The sequence below is a fragment of the Mandrillus leucophaeus genome, unplaced genomic scaffold (assembly GCF_000951045.1).
Source record: "Mandrillus leucophaeus isolate KB7577 unplaced genomic scaffold, Mleu.le_1.0 Scaffold175, whole genome shotgun sequence".
Lineage (NCBI taxonomy): Eukaryota > Metazoa > Chordata > Mammalia > Primates > Cercopithecidae > Mandrillus > Mandrillus leucophaeus.
The window spans coordinates 854736-861276 of NW_012101754.1; the positions used below are offsets into that span (position 1 = coordinate 854736).

A 6541-nucleotide genomic window follows, 5' to 3' on the forward strand; every position below is an offset into this window, starting at 1 on the left:
TTCATTTTCTCATAGTTCTGGAGGCTCAGGTTCAAGATCAAGGTGCTGTTAGGATTGGCTTCTAGGTGAGGCATCTCTCCTTGGCTTACAGAGAGCACCTTCTGCTGTGTTGGCAACATGGTCTTTATGCTCACAGTGGCAAAGAGAGAGAAAGAGAGAGGGGGAGGGAGAGGGAGGAGAGGAGAGAAGAGAGAAGAGGTTGAGTGCTCTGGTGTCTTCCTATTCTTATAAAAACACCAGCTCTATGAGATCAGGGCCCCATCTTATGATGTCATTTAACTTTAATTATCTTCTAAAAGGCCTTGTCTCTGCTTACAGCCACATTGGAAGTGAAGACTTCAACATATAAATGTTGGGGGGGACACAATTTAGCCCATAATAGTATATGAACTAAAGTTGTAGCATTAAAAAATTCTATATTATACTAAAGACCTTATAGACTAGTTACTTTGCATCCACAAAGCTACACTAAAAGAAGGAGAAGAGGAAAGACACTGTTACTATTCCCTCCCTCCATTGGGCCAGCCCTGGAGGTTATGATTTCTGTTACTCTTAACACATATCATAGAGAAATTTGAGTTCATCTGTGAAGAGTCATTTAAGCCTTCTGAGAAATATACCTTGATCAGAACCATGATTTAGGAAGATAAACATGAACTGCTTTGTGGGAGGTAGGAAGATTAGAAGGGAGACTATCAAGTAGATTTTAGAGTACTCTAAGAAAAATGCAATGTGACTATTATGTGGGACATTGGCAGAGGTTTCCTCAGTCAGCACGTATTTACTGAGTGTCTATGATGTGCCTGTATCTACTGTAACACCGATGTGACTATTATGTGGGACGTTGGCAGAGGTTTCCTCAGTCATCACGTATTTACTGAGTGTCTGTGGTGTGCCTGTATCTACTGTAACACATTTATCCAGTTCTAGGTGCCAGGAGCAAGTCAGGGCTCTTTGTGCTCATGCGATTTGCCTTTGATAAAAATGATGAGAAGTCAGATTTGAGGAGCTTTAAACCCAGACACAAGAAGATGTTGTTTTGATCCAAGCAGACAAGAGGCAAAGAGCAAGCACAGAGAGTAGGAATGGAATAAAGTCTTGGAGTTAGGACAATGAAGCAATGTCTACAAAGGACAAGAAAGCCTTTGGTTACATAGCTGCGGGCAGAATAATGCCAAATGGACAGACATCTCAAAATGCATTCCTCTCGCGTCCAAAGATTTCACCTCAGATCGCTCAGGGATGTTTTTTCTTTTATGCAAATTAAAAATGTAGACAAATGGAAATAATGCTGCTTTATGAAAATTCAATCTTTAGCTACCTTTCTTAGTACATATCTGTTCTATGAAACAAAAGTTATTTGTCCATCCTAGCTTCATTTGTCCTTGAAATAAATATTTGGCCCTAGCTCCTGGATTTCTTAGGAAATTCAATTTATTGCTGGACATGTTTCAGTAATCTGTGAATGACCCCAAATTACCTGTTCATAAGAGAAGGCCGGGCGTGGATGACAAACACAGAAGCCTTTTCATTTTTCCCATGACTTCCCTTTTTTTTGGCAAACCATCCTCTTTGTGAGAGTCCGGCTCCAAGTTGGATTAGAAGATGTCCTGGAGCGTGCAGTTCACCACCCACTATATTGTGAGCTGAAAGTGTTTTTGCTAACTGAATGTCAAATTAATGAGGTTTTGCTATCTATACGGCATATTTTGACAAAAATACTGTGTACCTTTATTGACAGTGAACCTTCTGCTCTGTAGTAATGCTGATCCTAGACTGCTGGTTTTTCATGTTAAAAAACCCATAAACTTGTTATTAGTGCAGATGACTTCCAAAACGTCAAAACTAAAGATGTTGCTTATTCACTAGAGGAGTTTATGTTGTTCACATTTAAGATGACTTATTTTTATTCACTTGACAAAACTTTGAACTTAAAATGGATGCACACAAGCCGATTCTTGGAGGGGTTGTGACTGTAGAAAGGAAATCAAATCATGTGCTCATGTGTTGCTCCATCGTAGTAATCCTCAGTTTGGTCTCAGAAGCAGTGTGTGTCACTTCCAGGGATTCAGGACCAGGTGGTAGAAAGGATGGACATTTCATGCTGCCATGAGCAACTGCTGTGTGGTCCAGGATGACTTTTCCAAAAGCTTCACTCACTGCTTCTCAGACCATGTCTGTTTTTGTAGAGGCAAAATGAGATGGCTGAGAGACTTGTAGACTCTGGCCAAATGAGTAGTCATTCTCTGGCCGTAAGTGGGCGAACGAGAGGTGACGGCACCATTTTTACTGCAGTGCAGTGTGATTAATCTGTGTCTTCTTAATGAGATTAAGGGGAGAAACAAACTTTTTTTTTTTTTTTTTCCTAGCTCTCCTCTACACTGCAGGTTAAACAACTTATTCTGGCAGAAGGTTGAAAGAAGGGAACAATTGCTCCTTTGCTAGAAATTCTCCTCGTTAGGAGCATAGCCTTTCAAAAAACAATGCCACTCATGAGGTGCTTCAGAGTCTATTTAATCATCTCACATTGCCCTTCTCCTAATTTATTTTATAAAAGAAATAAGCTCTTTTCTGGTGAGAATAGATTGCAAAACTCAATGTATTCTTCTTCTTCTTTTTTTTTTTTTTTTTTGCAAGTATTCCTGAATACAAAACTAAAAATGACACCAGGGCTTGATATGTAGAGTAGACTGTGAAAAAAATGAATCTACATTTATTTGGGAAAGATATTGGTGGTCATGATGCCAACTGACATACTTGTATAGCTGTCATTACTGATGTAATTTTGCATTTGTTTGTGTAATTATTTAATTAACAACTGTTTCTCCTACTGTAGTGTCAGGTATATGTAGAGATAATCACAGATGCATCGACTCAGCACTGCTTTTGGGGGGCCACACACAACCTTGGCACATGGTTGGCACTCCATTTGTATGTTTGTTGGTGAAAGGATGGATGAATAACTACCTATTACTGAAATTTTATGCAATTTCTTTTTGTAGTGGTTGTCCAAACTTTTTTGAGTACCTCTAGCTGTAGAGAAAAAGTTTTCTTCATAAGGGTGCTCAGTGTGTTTTAAGCAGTCTTGGGTATTACAAAGTTTTTTCTTTTATTGAACTGATACAAGTTCATATATAGACTTTACTATTTAAAAATAAAATAATTGTATACAGAAAAATGACTGATATTAAAGGACAACCTTCTTTATGTAATTTACATCCTGATTAATGGGCTTTTCTTGTTTGGGATTCATTCGTTTTCATTCAAGCATTGCTACAAAACTTGATTCGTTGTTAATTACAAATGGCTAAAATTATTTTAAGAAAGAATTTTATTATGGAAAAATAAGAGTAGTATAAAAAGTCAATTGGGGTCATCTTATCTATTGTAAGATGACCCCAATTGACTTTTTATACTACTCTTATTTTATTATGGAAAAATAAGAGTAGTATAAAAAGTCAATTGGGGTCATCTTATCTATTGTAACTAAGATAGAACTGACTCAAACCTACATTTTTGTCAGCTCCTTTTCCTATCTCTTTCTTGGCCGCCTTATTCTGGCTTTAGATTACTCTGATTAGATTACACAGGCACCTTTTTTTTTACTGTGGAAAAAAATTAGGTTTCTTTTTCTTATTCTTCCACTATTCCAGATGTATTCCATGTCTGTTTTCTAATAAATGTTAACTATTTTGAAGAGAAATGCGTTACTCCCATAGAAAGCACACATAATTGCAATCAGTGATGTTTTACAGTTACTATTTCTATTTTAATTTTTATTTATTTTAAAAAATAGGGAATATGTGCACACATGAAAACGTTCTCATTTGTATAACATTAAAGTATTACAGTTAAAACTAAAGCCCTCTTTAAGCAGTAACACCTCTAGTCATTATTAAGCATTTAAATATATATGCATATGTACGTATATGGCTGTTTTATGGGTTTTGATATGTGGTACCTCACAACTCTCTTCTCTGTATTTTTCCAAATCAATATCAGTTAATCATAAATATTACATTTTCATATGTATATGTATATGTTCATAAATATTTCTGATATACTTGTTTATTTTTACTTTTGAAAAATAACAACCCTATTTTGATTGCTTCACATCAAGAAGTCTGTTTCATTCTTACCTTTAGTTTGTTCTACCTTCAAATACAAACATTTTACTTGAAACTGTGGCAGTAAGAACTCTGGAGCCAAAGGCTAGTTTCTTTTTTTCTTTTTTCTTTTTTTTAATACTTTAAGTTCTGGGATACATGTGCAGAATGTGCAGGTTTGTTACGTAGGTATACACGTGTCATGGTGGTTTGCTGCACCCATCAACCCATCATCTACATTAGGTATTTCCCCTAATGCTATCCCTCCCCAAACCCCTGGTGTGTAATGTTCTCCTCCCTGTGTCTATGTATTCTTATTGTTCAACTCCCACTTAAGTTTATTGCAGCACTATTCACAATAGCAAAGACTTGGAGCCAACCCAAATGCCCATCAATGATAGACTGGATAAAACAAACATGGCACATATACACCATGGAATAGTATGCGCCCATAAAAAAGGATGAGTTCATGTCCTTTGCAGGGACATGGATGAAGCTGGAATCATTATCAGCAAACTAACACAGGAACAGAAAGCCAAAGGCTAGTTTCTAGGCACTCTTTTGGTTTGATTTTGAAATCTGAAAAATCAGCATTGGAGTTATGTGTATGTGTGCGTGTGTGTGTGTGTGTGTGTGTGTCTGTAAGAAAAGTACAATAAACACCTTTAGCACCCAAATTAAACACTAGTTAGCATTTTTCTATATGTTTTTATGTTTATTCAACTATAGTGCCATCATAGATTTATGTATTATCTGCTTATAATTTTTTCTGAATTATTTGGTAAGTTGCAGATATCATGGCACTCTAACCCTAAATAGTCAGTTTGCGTCTACTAAAAATAAGAACATTTTCTTTATCAACACAATGCCATAATCATACCCAAGAAAAATAACAATAATTTCTTATATAATATAATATCTAAAGTAAAATTTTCCCATTGTTTCCAGAATATTTTTAAAGTGAATTTCCTTTTTATTCTATGCCAACCAAAATTCAGACACCCTATTTAGTTATGTCTCTTTTGTCTCTTTTTAAAAAAAATCACATCTATTAAGCTAAAATTTGAATTCAATGAATCACACCCATTTAAAGTATACACCTTAGTGCATATTGGCCATACATGCATGTTTGATTCTACCTTCACAGTCAAGATACAAAACAACATCATCCCCAAAATATTTCCTCATGTCCCTTGACTATTCATCTCTCCTTCCATCAGCCCATAGGCAACCACTGAGCTAATTTCTGTTGTTAAAAGTTAGTTTGCATTTCCTACAATGTAATATAAAAGGAAAATGTACATTGTACTCTTCTGTGTCCGACATCTTTTGCTCTGCAAGCTTTTGAGATTCATCCATGCTGTTGCATGTAGTATTACAAGTATGACTATATCACTATTTCTTTCACCATTCAACTATGGATGCTCATTTGAGTTGTTTCCATTTGAGGCTATTTTGAATAAAACTATGATGTATATTCATTCCTAAGTTTTCATGTAGGCATGTGTTTTATTTCTCTTGAGTAAATGTAATAATACGTTTAATTTTAGAAGAAACTATGAAACAGTTTTACATAATCCTCAACAATGTCTGAGAGTTCTAGTTACTCTGTACCTGTCAACACTTGCTTTTTTCAGAGTTTTAACTTAGCCATTCTAATAATGTGCTCAAATTTCACTGATACCAAATTTCAGTTAAATTTTACTGGTATCAGATTTCACTGATAACTATGTTTTGAATATTTTCATATGGTTATTGGCCACTTGTATACATTCATTTGGAAAGTGAATGTTCAGATTTTATCATATTTATTTAGGAATTTGTCTTCTCATTACTCAGAACAGCATTTATATATTCTTGATAGGAATCCTTTGGCAGGTATACATATTGCAAGTAATTTTTCCCATTCCGTAGCTTGCCTTTTTCTTATTGTATGTTTTGAAGGTAAAATGTTTGTGATTTTGTTAAAATCCAATTTGTAGATTATATTTTCTTTAATGATTCATGTGTTTTGTCTGCTATATAAGCAACCTGGTGTTTCCTTCTTGGAAAATATTTTATTACAAAGTTATTGTTTTTATTTCTTCTCTTTATTATATAAAAATATACGTTTATTAATATTTAAAGGTTTTAATATTTTTATTTTTTTGTCAGTTTTTTTTCTGTCTTTCAATGAATTTATCCATTTAATGTAAGTTTTCAATTTATTGACATAGAGCTATTTATAATATTGTCTTTTTGACTTTATAATATTCAAGGAATCTCTAATGCTTATTCTAATTTAGAATATTATAATTTGTTGATTACTTGTGGCTTTAACACAAATGTTTGTGTACATTGTTGTTTATAAGTTTCATGCATCTTTCCAGAGAGTCAGCTTTTGGCCTCACTGATTTTTCTCTATGGTTTGTTTTTTCTTTCCTTTATTTTAGCCC

General features: G+C 34.5%; 1 protein-coding gene across 4 annotated transcripts in view; it reads left to right on the plus strand.

Annotated features, from left to right (window-relative positions):
- ITGBL1 (integrin, beta-like 1 (with EGF-like repeat domains)) overlaps window positions 1–6541 on the plus strand; it is a 280376-nt gene that overhangs the window by 91040 nt on the left and 182795 nt on the right. The gene's annotated exons all lie outside the window — the stretch shown is intronic.